Source organism: Chiloscyllium plagiosum, chromosome 47 (assembly GCF_004010195.1).
Source record: "Chiloscyllium plagiosum isolate BGI_BamShark_2017 chromosome 47, ASM401019v2, whole genome shotgun sequence".
Classification (NCBI taxonomy): domain Eukaryota; kingdom Metazoa; phylum Chordata; class Chondrichthyes; order Orectolobiformes; family Hemiscylliidae; genus Chiloscyllium; species Chiloscyllium plagiosum.
The window spans coordinates 6712350-6726849 of record NC_057756.1 but is presented as its reverse complement, the minus strand read 5'-3'; positions in this window follow the sequence as shown (position 1 = coordinate 6726849).

The following is a 14500-nucleotide window of genomic DNA, read 5'->3' as shown; positions in this document are numbered from 1 at the left end:
ACCACCAGTCACAATGGGATGTGGAATGACTGTGTAGGATTACTTCACCCTGCCTATTGCGCGTTGATCTCCTACCGTTGAGCAACCCTGTGTTGTGACATTAGTAAATTAACTTCTTGTTTTGGGAATGTTTGGTGTTGTTCCATGGTAGCTCTCCTACACTGCTCATTTGACCAGATTTGATAACGCCAACACAGTTAGTTCTTCTATCACGCAATGGTTCCAATAGTCATACAGCCAAGAAATGGTGGTTAGGAATGATTAGAGTTTATGCACCAGCAATATACAAGTATAATGTTCGTATTAATATCGAATTCTCTTCACAGTTTCAACATCAGATCATCAAAACTTGAAAAAAAGACAGAAAGTATTGCAGAAACTCAGCAGGACTGGCAGCATCTGCGGAGAGAGAAACACCATTAGCATTGAGTCTAATGTGACTCATCTTCCCGACATCAAATACTGACCAATTTGACAAACCTTTGAAGTTTTTAAGGGATTTGGTGTTCCACAGTGTCACTACCGTCTGAAGGGTGCTGTGGGGTGGGGAAGGCTTTCACTAAGAAACCCGTGCGATCTGTCTTGACACCAATCTCCTACCTGAGGCATTGTGGGGGTTGTTTCTTCATGTGATTTATTTGTTACTTGTGTTTGCCTTGGGTGTCTTAAAATGCATAAAAGTGGGTAAACCCCCACGATCTGATCAGGTGGGGTCGAGAACTCTGTGGGAAGGCAAGGAATTGAACCCAGGTCCCTGGTGCTGTGAACCAATGCCAACCGCTGAGCCACCGTGCCGCCATTTGGATGTAGTTGTGATTGCACCAGATGGGGTACACAGGAGATTCCCCAGGATGTTGGCTGGCATGGAACAGTTCAGCGATGAAGAGAGGCTGGCTAAGTTTGGGTTGTTTTCTTTGGAGCAGGGAGGATAGAGGAGGGGCCTAATAGAGGTGTATAAGAGTGTTATAGGCACGGACAGCCTGGATATGACACAACAGTTCCCCTTCATCACAGGGTCAATGACAGGGGTGGGGCCTCATTTTAAGGTGAAATGCAGGAGGGGATTTGAGGGGCACTATCCCCCAGAGGGTGGTGGGAATCTGGAATGTACTACCTGAGAGGGTATTGATCTCATATCCTTTAAAAAGCACTTGGAGGAGCAGTTGAAATGTCAAAGATCTTGGTCTAATGCAGGGAAGAGGGGCTGGTGTACACAGTGGTGTTCTACTGGGAAGGCTGATGCCAAGTAGAGTCATAGAGTCAGAGAAATGTACACCTGTCAGCACCCAGCCCATATCCCTCCAAACCCTTCCTTTTCCTACACCCATCCAGATGTCTTTTAAATGTTACAATTGTACTAGCCTTCACCACTTCCCCTGGCAGCTCATTCCATACATGTACCACCCTCTGTGGGAAAGAGTTGCCCCCTAGGTCTCTTTTAAATCTTTCCCCTCTCACCCTAAACCAATGCACCTCTAGTTCTGGACTCCCCCACCCGAGGGAAGAGACATTGTCTATTTATCCTATCCATGCCCCTCATGATTTTATAAACCTCTATCAGGTCACCCCTCAGCCTTCGACGCTCCAGAGAAAACAGCCCTAGCCTATTCAGCCTCTCCTATAGCTCAAATCCTCCATCCCTGGCAACATCTTTGTGAATCTTTTCTGAACCCTTGCAAGTTTCACAACATCCTTCCGATAGGAAGGAGACCAGAATCGCACGCAACATTCCAAAAGTGGCCTAACCAATGCCTGATGCAGAATACTCATTTAATATCTTCCCCCATCTCCTGTAGTTCCACACGTGGGTTCTCTTGCTGATCTTGATGGGACACTGTTCTCTCCCACGTTATTTTTTTGTCCTTCTTGTATTCATAATATCTCTTTGGATTCTCCTGAACCCTGTTTGCCACAGCTATCTCATGTCCCCTTTTTGCCCTCCTGATTTCCCTCTTAAGTATGCTCCTACTGCCTTTATACTCTTTTACAATTGACTCAATCTCTGCTGTCTACCCTGGACACGTTTCCTTTTTTTTCTTAACCAAAACCTCAATTTCTCTCATCACCCATCATTCCCTACACCTACCAGCCTTGCCTCTCACCCTAACAGGAATATGTTGTCTCTGGACTCTTGAAATCACATTTCTGAAGGCTTCTCATTTTCCAACCTTCCCTTTCCCTTTGAACATCTATCCCCACTCAACTTTTGAACGTTCTTGCCTAATACCGTTAAATTTGGCCTTCATCCAATTTTGAACTTCAACTTTTAGATGCGGTCTATCCTTTTCCATCACTAATTTATTTTAAAATTAACAGATTTACAGTCACTGGCCCCTAAGTACTCCCCCACTGACACCTCAGTCACCTGCCCTGCCTTATTTCCCAAGAGGAGGTCACATTTTGTAGCTTCTCTCATAGGTACATCCAGATGCTGAATCACAGCATTTTCTTGTACACGAAACCCTGAAAACTATGGCAGTCCAAGTCTATGTTTGGAAATTACCATCCTATTTTTCTTACACATGACTGAGATCTCCTTAAAGATTTGCTTCGCGATTTCCCGCTGCCTGTTGGGGTGTTCGAGAATATAATCCCAAGAAGGTCATCATCCCTTTCCTATTTCTCGGTTCCACCCAAATAACTTCCTTGGATGCATTCCCAGGTATATCCTCCCTCAGTACAGCCATATGCTAACACTTACCAGAAACGCTGCTCCCCCTCCTCTCGCACCCCCTTTTGTATCCTTCCTAGAGCATTTGTATCCTGGAACATTAAGCTGCCAGTCCTGTCTGTCCCCAAGCCACGTCTCTGTAATTGCTATGATGCCCCAATACCATATCCCTGACCATGCCCTCAATTCATCTGCCTTCCCAATTAGGCTTCTTGCATTGAAATAAATGCAGTTTAATTTATCAATCCTACCTTGTTCTCTGTTTTTGTCCTGCCTGCCCTGACTGTTTATCTCACTCTTTTCCCAACTGTACCAGTCTCAGATTGATTTGGAGATGCTGGTGTTGGACTAGGGTGTACAAAGTTAGGAATCACACAACACCAGGCTATAGTCCAACAGGTTTAATTGGAAGCACTAGCTTTCGGAGAGCTGCTCCTTCATCAGGTGATTGTGGAGTACACAATTGTAAAACACAGAATTTATAGCAAAAGCTTACAGTATGATGTAACTGACATTATACATTGGAAAATAGCTTGATTGTTAAGTCTCTCATCTGTTGGAATGACCATGATAGTTTCACTTGTTTCATATGTAAATCACAAAACTCTTTTTAAAAGTTACATTCTCAGATTAACTGTAACAATTGGTGTCAGGCCAGATAAGATGTTGAAGGTGTTAGCCCCTTATATTCTGTTGTCTGTGCCATAATATTTCGACTGATTCTAATCTAAAAAATGAGTGAACAGAGATGGATTCATACAGGTTTTGATCAAAGTACAATGTAACTCTGCAAATACAATTCACCCCACAAACGTATATGTGTGTGTGTGTGTCTGGGGTGGGAGCTTGTGTGTCTGTGAGAGGTGTGTGTGTGTGAGTGACTGTGTGTGTGTATATGTGTGTTTATATGTGTGAGTATTGGAGTGCCTGTGTGTGTGAGTGTGTGCATGTGCGTGTGTGTAGGAGTGTCTGTGTGTGTATAGACAACACTGGTTGAGTCACATGAGTACCGTAATGTCCTCCTTAGGAGTCAGACACGTGCTGCAACCGACAGGGTACCCTTCGTTGTCCAGTACTTCCCAGGAACCGAAAAACTACACCATGTTCTTCGCGACCTGCAACACATTTTAAATGAGGATGAGCACCTCGCCAAGACCTTCCCCACACCTCCACTTTTCACCTTTAAACAACTGCCAAACCTCAAACAGATCATTGTTCGTAGCAAACTGCCTAGCTTTCAGGACAACTCTATACAACCCTGTCACGGTAGGCGCTACAAGACGTGACAGAGTGTGGACATGGATACCATCATTACGCGTGGGACACCTGCCACTATGTACGTGGCAGGTACTCATGTGACTCAGCCAATGTTGTCTATCTTATACACTGCAGGCAGGGATGCCCCAAGGCATGGTACATTGGTGAAACTGAGCAGAGGCTATGGCAACGGAGGATTGGGCACCCACAACAATTAACAGACAAGAGTGCTCCCTCTCAGTCAGAGAACACTTCAGTGATCCAGGACATTTGACCTTGGACCTTCAGGTGACCATCCTCCAAGGCGGACTTTGGGACAGGCAGCAGCGAAAAGTGGCCAAGCAGAGCTGATAGCTAAGTTCGGTTCCCATAGGGAGGGCCTCAACCGGGACCTTGGGTTCATGTCAAACTACAGGTATTAACCATTGCACTATATACACACACACACACACAAACAGGCACTCCTATACAGACATGCAGACACAACTACACACAGACACGCACACAGACACTCTTACACACATATACACTCTCTCTCATAGATACTCACAACCTCCCACCTCAGACATGCACACACTCCCACACGCACAAAACCCCACCCCAGACATATACACACACACACACACACACATAAACCCACATGCAGATGTACATATATCCGTTTGTGGGGTGAATTTGTACTTGCAGAGTTACATTGTACTTTGCTCAAAAACTGCATGAATCCATATAAGACTCTGTTAACTCATTTTTTAGATTAGAATCAATCTAAATATTATGGCACAGACAACAGAACACAGGGGGCTAACACCTTCAACATCTTATCTAGCCTGACACCAATTGTTACAGTTAACCTGAGAAAGTAACTTTTAAAAAGAGATTTGTGATTTACATATGAAACAAGTGAAACTATCATGGTCATTCCAACAGATGAGAGACTTAACAATCAAGCTATTTTCCAATGTATAATGTCAGTTACATCATACTGTAAGCTTTTGCTATAAATTCTGTGTTTTACAATTGTGTACTCCACAACCACCTGATGAAGGAGCAGCGCTCCGAAAGCTAGTGCTTCCAAATAAACCTGTTGGTCTATAACCTGGTGTTGTGTGAGTTGTAACTCAGTCTCAGAGTGATCTCTTTCCTCACTAATTCCCTGGATCCTCCCCAAAACTACTAGTTTCAACCCTCCTGAGCAGCTCTCGCAAATCTTCCTGCTAGTACATTAGTCCCCTGGAAGACAAAATCTTTGCGATTACTTTGTTAAGCAAAGTTTAATTAACTTATTACAAAGAAAACTTACTTGAGAAGACAGATGTTAGTGACACTGTGGATCCCAAATCCCTTGTTAACTTCACAAGGCTGTCAAATTGTTCAGTTCTTGATGTCGTGAAGATGATTCACATTAGACTCAATGTTAACGGTGTTTCTCTCTCCACACATGCTGCCAGACCTGCTGAGTTTCTGTAATGCTTACGGTGTTTGTTACAGATTTTGATGGTCTTCTCTTGAAACTGTGGAGGGATTTTGATATTAATATGAACATTACACATCTATATCACTGGTGCATAAAACTCTTATCAATTCCTCACCACCATTTCTTCAGATCGTTTGGTCTTTTTTGTCCAGAATTTCAATTGATGTTTTAAAAAACACTGAATCCCTCCGGGGCCAATTGCAGGTCATTTTGTTATAACGTGTGTTTCACCAACGTGAATTTGCTGTAACACGATTGAAGAATTGGGGACACGTTTGACAATGTGAACTTATAAAATGTGTGTTGGCTGCAACATGATTAGCACCGACACGTTAAGTGCTGTTCCTGAAGCGTGATTTTACTATAACATGGAGTTGCATATGAATGGAGTGCAAGTTTATAGCTCCTTGAAAGTGGAGTTGCAGGTAGATAGGATAGTGAAGAAGGCATTTGGTATGCTTTCCTTTATTGGTCAGAGCATCAAGTGTAGGAGTTGGGAGATCATGTTGCAGCTGTACTGGACATTGGTTCGGCCACTTTAGGAATATTGTGTTCAGTTCTGGTCTCCCTCCTATCGGAAGGATGTTGTGAATCTTGAAAGGGGTCAGAAAAGATTTACAGGGATGTTGTCAGGGTTGGATGATTTGACCTATAGGGAGAGACTGAATAGGCTGGGGCTGTTTTCCCTGGAGCGCCTGAGGCTGCAGGTGACCTGAAAGAGTTCTATAAAATCATGAGGGGCATGGATAGGATAAACAGACAATGTCTTTGCCCAGGGGTGGGGGTGTTCAAACTTAGAGGGCATAGGTTCAGGGTGAGAGGGGAAAGATTCAAAAGGGACCGAAGGAGCAACTTTTTTTATATAGAGTGTGGTGTGTGCTTGGAATGAGCTGCCAGAGGAAGAGGTGGAGGCTGGTACAATTACAGCATTTAAAAGGCATCTGGATGTGTACATCAATAGGAAGTGTTTAGAGGGATAAGGGCCAGGTGCTGGCAAATGGGACTAGATTAGGTTCGGATATCTCATCGACATGGACGAGTTGGAGCGAAGGGTCTGATTCCGTGCTGTAAATCTCTATGACTAATGCAATCAACATGTTACAGACGAACTGGTTGTGTTGGCATTATCAAATCAGCTAAAATGTGAAGTGTAGGAGGGCTACCACAGAGCAATATCAAACATTCTCCAAACAAGGAGGTAATTTACTAATGTCACAACACAGGGTTGCTCAACAGTAGGAAATCAACTTGAAATAGGCAGGGATAAGTAATTCTACACAGTTGTTCAACATTTGGTTGTGACTGATGGTGGACAACTAAATAATTAATTGGGGGGAAGTCAATCACCTCGAACCTCACTGACTGGAGGATCCCAACCCATCAGGTCCAAAAGATGAGGCTGAAGTATCGGCAACACCTTCAGCCAGAAGTGCCAAGTGGGTGATCCATCTCGGTCTCCCCCATGAGATTCCCAGCATCATGAACATCAGCCTTTAGCCAATTCGATTCAGTCCATGTGACACCAAGGAATGACCGAAGGCACAGGATATTGCAATGGTCATGAACCCATCTAAAATGCCTGCAACAGCACTGGGACAAGATGCAATGCAGTACCAAAGCAAGAGTGGTGCAGAAAACCCTCCCCAACTCATGACGTGGGCGGTCAGGGGAAGCAAAAGAATTGGCACACAAGAAGCTACCAGCTCAACCCCAACACACTGACTTGGGACCATATCACTATTCATACAGTCAGAGAGGTGGACAGCACGGAAACAGATCCTTTGGTGCAACTCTTCCATACCGACCAGATATCCTCATTTAATCGAGTCCCATTTGCCAGCATTTGGCCCATATCCCACTCTTACGGCTGTAATCATGTTTTGAAGGAGACATGGTGAGGTGTGTCACAACAGTGATCTGTAAAAATGGTAATACGGAACACTGCTGCCTCACAGCGCCACGGACTCGGGTTCGATTTCCACCTCAGGCGACTGTCTGTGTGGAGTTTGTTCATTCTCCCTGTGTCTGCGTGGGTTTCATCTGGGTGCTCCGAATTCATCCCACAGTCCAAAGATGTGCATTAGCCATGCTAAATTGTCCATAGTGTCCAGGGATGTGCAGGTTAGGGTGGATTGGCCATACTAAATTGTCCCATAGTGTCCAGGCATGTGCAGGTTAGGGTGGATTGGCCATGCTAAATTGTCCATAGAGCACAGGGATGTGCAGGTTAGGGTGGAATGGCCATGTTAAATTGTCCCATAGTGTCCAGGGATGTGCAGGTTATGGTGGATTGGCCATGCTAAATTGTCCACAGTGCACAGGGATGTGTAGGTTAGGGTGAATTGGCCATGTTAAATTGTCCCTGCAAGCGGGCATCAGAGCCGCCCTGCTTTTGCCACAGGACTATGCCTACATCAGGAAACTATAAGAATTCATTTTGTGTTTTAAACAGCAGTCGCAGCTTTAAACCCACAGAACTCAGCAGCTGCCGGTCCGCCCACGTGACCGGGAGATAGGAGACAGAGGACAGATCAAATCCACACTATACCAACACTACCCATGACTCATAGACCAAAACTCCGGAATTAATTAATATTGGAACCCATCTCCTAATCACATCAAGAGACTGACTGAAACACACCCATACCCATCGATACGGAACCCCATGACACAAAGGACAGGCATCCACCAGACAGGAACGGACAGACCAATACACACCAACACCCCAAGGGAACAAAGGGGGGTGCTAGCCCCTGCCCTCACAGAGAGAGACAAGCAGATAATACCCGGACCCGGACCCATTTTACATAAACCAATTAACATCCTGTTGTGCGTGCCCTGCAACTCTCCTGGGACGGCAGGAAACATACTGTTTGCACCTACTCCAGTGATGATGGGGAACTATCATCCCATTCATCCTCAAATTCCACACATCCTGACAACTAAAAGTATATAATATGTAGCTGCGCGCGGGAAGAGCAGAGCAGCCGAGATTCGGACCTCGGTTGGTCTCCGTCGGCGTTACTGCAGTAATAAATGTTACCGATTGTTGAACCGCACTCTGGGCTCGGACTGATATCCTTTCATCCGCGCTAACAATTGGGGGCTTCGTCCTGGTTAACGACGGCTGCTGGATCCCTGCGACGGCACTGGGGGAGTATCTTTACTCTTTTACTTCTCGCGTAAACGTCTCCCAGTGCCCCGCAAGGGACTTCACTGCCGGCCGTTATCTGAACCTGTGAACAGAGTGAATCCGGCAGTCGTGTAACGGTGGAGTACTCTTGAAAAGTGTGTATGTGTGTGTGAGTGATCCTTCGCGGGTGGGAGATTGGGGTCGCGGAACACTAGTAAAAGTGTGCGTGATTATTATTATTGTCTTTTATTGTTAATGTGCTACTGTGACTGACGGACTATCCTTGGACCGACGAGTTTAGGTACGAGACCCCGACAGATTGACCCCCCTGTTTAAAAACCGACCAAACAAGCCTTCCTGGTTGACCTCTGCAGTGGGAGTTAGGGGACCCCATTGTACGTTGAGCCCGGTTTTAGCGCCTTTCTTGCTTACGCGGTAGAGACTGGGAGGTCTATGCGCGCTACAAGAAGGGAAGTCCTCCAAACCAGCCCGAGACGCGGGGCCTTTGGGCCAACCGGCGGTTATACGCTCTGCCCATTGACCTCGTGGTCCCGAGGTATTGGCCTCTGTAGGATCAGGCGCGGTTAGGATTGACTTCACGCCCCCCCCACCTCCTTGCACTCGGGCCCCTGGTTCACGCCCAGTGTTTCTGGGGTACACACGGCCGCTGAACATCAGGTGATAAGAGAGAGACTCATGGAAACCCGGGGTTGCGCGCTCAGGAATCGACACGTGCCCTGTCTGTAACTATCCCTCCCCGTGCCCAGGTTGACCCGCGGGGCTAGGGTTCGACTTACGGGGAGTGGGCTCCTCGACTGGGAGATTAATAAGCCAGTGCCAGCGACATCCCTTAGCACGCCTGCTAGCTTTACTTTAAATTAGCTTCTGTTAAGTTACACCCGCTGCGCCCCTACCATGGGTGGGAGCGCGGCCGAAGACCTAGATTGGGGGCCAGAGGGTTCCCTTACCCGTTTTATAGCCGACAAGAATAAGACACTTATTAAGGCTATGCTTCGCTCAGGCTGGGAACCCGCTGACCCGCTGGATGTACAGCGCTAGTGGTGGGCCTGCCAAAAGAAAGATAGGTACGAGAAAGCTTGCGTCCTGGTGCTGCAGGCACACGTCAGGCTTGCCGGCAAGGTTCAGCTTTATGTCCAAGGCAAGAAGCAGCAGGCCACGGAGCACCTAGAAGCCCAGGCGCTTGCTGCCCGTACGGTTTTACTGACCTTAACCAATGCACCCAGCGCCCCGCCGTCCCCCACCTGGGACTAGGAGGGGCTCACGGACAATCAGGACCCCCGGGAATTGTGCTCGGGCTATGCCCATGCAGCCCCGGTAAAAGTTGAATATACCCCTGGGGGAGGGGAGAGAGGATGGGCCACGACCCTTGCCCATAACCCCCGCCTTAAGATGACCTACGTCTCCCTGACCCTGGGCGACACCATGAAACTTCTGGACAGGCTTCTCGCCCTTAAGCCTCGGCACAATAACGCTGAATTTTGGCAGAGGCTTAGGGAGATGCAGATCTGCCACAACCTTCACAATAAGGACGTGGCCGGCCTGGTCCGGACCAAACTCCCAGAGAACAATGGTCCAGGCTCCAGCCCGCGCACCAGAATGGGTCCTGGTGCACTGACCTCGGCAACAGCCGTCGCGAACAGGAGGTTGCCCTCGCCGACTTCAAGGCTGATGTCAGCGAGGCGCTCAGCCATACACCGGTCGACTGGAAACGCTATTGTGGGTATCACTCAGAAACCTGGGAGGGCGCCCAGGAATATGAGGTCCGCAAGTTTGAGGCATTCCGAGCACACAGCGGGGTTCCCGACGCTGATAGGCAGAACCCCGCATTCGTCCAATTATACAAAGACGGTCTGAACCCCGCACACCAGGCAGTCCTACAGACGGGCCTGGTGCCCTATGTCACCTTTGCGGAGCTTGAGAACTGGGCCATGACCATGGACAGCCGAGCGGCGCCCGCCATTGCGGCAGCTTCGACGGACGAAAGGGATGTTTGCTTCTGCTGCAAACAGCCAGGACATCGAAAAGCCCAATGCCCGCGGTCTTTCCAACGTCCCTGGGGCCAGAAGGGGGGCCGGCCACCCTCACAGCCGCACTCTTCACGCCCCAATGACCAGGAATGCCCCAGACAAGGGGTCGACAGCGACCCCGGACCCCACAAAACCCGCAGCCCAAGCCTGAAACCCACCACCCCCGACTGGGATCAACTCAGTCGGGGCCAGCTGCTTGAGCTTTTACAGATGCTCGCTCGACGCAAAGACTGAGTAACGCGGCCCCCATCCTGGGAACCGACCCCCGTATCTGGGTTTCCGCATCGCTAGGGGGCCGCCGATGCAAGATTTTGATTGATACAGGGGCGTCGGTCTCCCTCACAAACCTCGACCTTCCCTCAACCTACCACTCTATTTCCATTAAAGGGGTTGGGGGAGCTCAGTTATTGCACGCCGAAGCGAGGCTGTCCTCTTAGAGGTAGACAACATTTTACTCCCCGTATATTTCTGGGTTTGCCCAAACTCTGAGGGGACGATCACGGGTATCGACCTCCTGGGTGAGCTGGGGGCGGTGGTGGATGTGTTCCACCGGCGCCTCCTGTGGACATCCCGCGATCTTCACAAGAGCTCCCACGAGGGGAGATGGGTGCCCACTAAATCCGTCGCTACACTTGCCCCCAGTGTGCCCATCACCCGGGACTGGGCCAAGGACGGTGCCTTCGGAGCCGTCTGCCAACTAGTCCCGGAGGTGTGGGCCACGAGCAAGCAGGACTGCGGCCTCGTCCGTTCTCCTCCTGAGCGGATACCCGGTCCCGTACACGCCCCGCACTGACAATACCCGATTAAACCTGAGGCTCTGCGCGCCACTGAGGCAATCGTTGTCGAACTCACCCGACACGGCGTCCTGCGCCCGACAGTGTCCACCACCAACTCCCCTATATGGCCAGTCCGGAAGCCGGATGGCAGCTACAGGCTTACCATTGACTACACGGCACTCAATAGGGTCACCCCCAAAGAACACCCTATCGTAGCCAGCCCGACCACCATCTTCAACGGCCTCGAACCCTCGCACCGGATCTTTACGGTCCTGGACGTGGCAGATGGCTTTTGGTCCATTTCCCTGCACCGTGACTCACAGGACAAGTTTGCCTTCTAGCTGCGGGACAGGCAGTACACATGGACCCGCCTGCCACAGGGCTTCCACAATAGCCCTAACATTTTCCACAAGGTCATGAGCCGGACCCTGGAGTTGTGCGACCTCTCCCCCTTCTCGAGCACCCTCCTACAATATGTAGACGACCTTTTGATCGCGTCCGCAGAAGCGCGCCAACACCTGGGGGCCCTGGCCGCCATCCTGCGGACACTCGCCCGGGCAGGATTCAAGATAAGCCCCACGAAGGCTCAGGTCGGACTGGCTAAAGTCTGCTACCTGGGACACGACATCAGCCAGGGGACCAAGACCTTACCCGCCGACTGCAAGTCGACCATCGCCGACGTGCCGCGGCCGGACACAGTCAGGGGAATCCGCCACGTCTTGGGGCTTTTTAACTACTGCCGCCCCTTCATTGCACATTTCGCCACTATCGCCGAACCCATTCAGGGGCTGGTGAAGGGGGGCAGGCCGGGAGCGGAGAGGGTGGTATGGGGACCCGAACAGGACGACGCTTACTCTATGTTAAAGTCCCATCTCCTCAGCGCCCCGGCCCTGCGCCTCCCCGACCTATGGAAGCCCTTCCACATCTTTTACGGACTCGAGGGGGGGGGTTTACAGCGCTGTTATCACGCAAACATCAGGCGACCACATGAGACCAGTAGGTTACTACTCCACAAAGGAGTCCCCGGTCGTGAAGGGCATGCACCGCTGCGTGACGGCACTGGATTGTGCCGCATGGGCGGTCCGGGTGTGTGAGCCGGTCACTATGTCCGGCCAGATAATGTTACACACTAGACACACGATAGTTGAACTCCTGAACACGGGCCGCCTCCGGACGGTCTCGGATGCCCGCAGGGCAACTTGGGAGGCGGTTCTCCTCCCCCAGGACCAGTCCATTCAGATCGTTAGGGACACAGGACTAAACCCCGCCGACGGGATTATCGCGGTGGGGGACCCCCACCATTGCCAGGCCGCCATCGACTCGGCGGAGGGGGACTGCGTGGCCGACAGCCTGGTCCCTGATCCCGACCTGACCTTGTATGTGGACGGCTCATGTAGGCTTGTCGAGGGGTCCTACCAAACGGGATGGGCGGTGGTCGACCATACCGGGACCACCCGAGCACAGGGAACGATGGGGGGCGACACCTCCACCCAGGTCGCGGAGCTGGTCGCCCTCACCACCGCACTCCGCCTGGGAACAGGCAAGCAGGTAAACATCTTTACCGACAGCCAGTATGCTTTCGGGGTAGTCCATGATTACATGGCAGCGTGGAGCCGCCGGGGCTTTACCACAGCCGGCGGTGGCCAGATTAAACACGAAAACACGGTCCGCGACCTGGTGGCGGCCGCACGCCTCCCCCTGCTCGCCGCGGTGGTGAAAATCCAAGCACACCAGTGGGCCACCACCGCTGAACAGCTAGGGAATCGTTGGGCCGACCTGGCCGCCAAGGCCGCCGCGGGCGCGGTGCTACCGCCCACGCATGCAGAACCGGCTACTGAGGTCCGGGACGTGAACGTCCTGGACGTCCAGAATTGCGCGCAGCCCAGAGAGGTAGAGGACTGGCTGGCAAAGGGCGCAGCCCGCGGCCCCGATGGGGTGTGGTGGCACGGCGGTAGGGTCGTGGCCCCCGCGGCCATCAGAACGATCCAGATGCAACTACACCACGAGCCAGACCACGCGGGCCGTGACGGTACACTTGCTAGGCTCCAGACTGACTGGTGGTGGCCCGGCTTCGGCCGCGACATGGCCAAACACTGCCGCCGATGCGTTGTCTGCGCCCAGCACAACCCGGGGCGGCCCCTGTGCATTCCTCTGGCGCACCAGCCACGGCCCAAGGGGCCCTGGGAGAACCTCCAAGTTGATTTCACAGGACCCCTACCCCCCAGCCGTGGCAAGAAGTATTGCCTGGTGATCGTTGACCATTTCACGCGCTGGGTAGAAGCCTTCCCTACACGGGACTGAACATCCGCCACCGTGGCCAGAGTGCTGGCCTTCGACATCTCCCCGCGCTGGGGGTCCCCCTCCAGACTGACTCGGACCAGGGCACGCTCTTCACCGGACGCGCAATGAAACTGGCCTGCCGCCTCCTAGGCATCAGACAGCGCTTCCACGTCCCGTTCCATCCCCAGAGCTCCGGGATGGTTGAACGCATGAACGGACCCTCAAAGCGGCGATCGCCGAAACAGGGCAGGGCTGGGTGGACGTTCTGCCCTGTATACTGATGCGTTTAAGGGCCACCCCAGGCCGCTCCACTGGCCTCACTCCCTTCGAGCTCATGACGGGGAGGGCCATGCGACTACCAGAGAACGTCATGGTCGGGGGGGAAGACATGGCCCCCCTGAGGGACAGGGTGACGCGCTATATCAGGCAGCTGGACACGCAGCTGCGGGCCCTTAGACAAGCTGCGCGCGACCAGCAGGACATTAGGGACCAGGAAAAACTGCAACCGCATCTGCCCGCCCAACCCCTTCCCGGCGTTGGGGACAAAGTCCTGGTCAGGGCCGCCCCCGACCGGCCCGGCTTCGCCCCCCGGTGGCTGGGACCGCACGAAATCATCCTCACCAGTGACACGTGAGCCTGTGTCGACACGAAGGGAAAGGGCAGGTGGAAACACTGGTCCCAGCTTAAGCCTTACCCTTAAGCCCCGACCGGACAGACACTTCCCCCCCCTTGACTTGACTCTAACCGCCCATCTTTCTCCTTACAGTGCAACAGGTGGACCGGTTCCAGGGAGACCTGCTCCTACACACACTAACCCTACACCCTTGGTAAGGGTGCCTCTCTCCCTCTCTTCACCGGTGC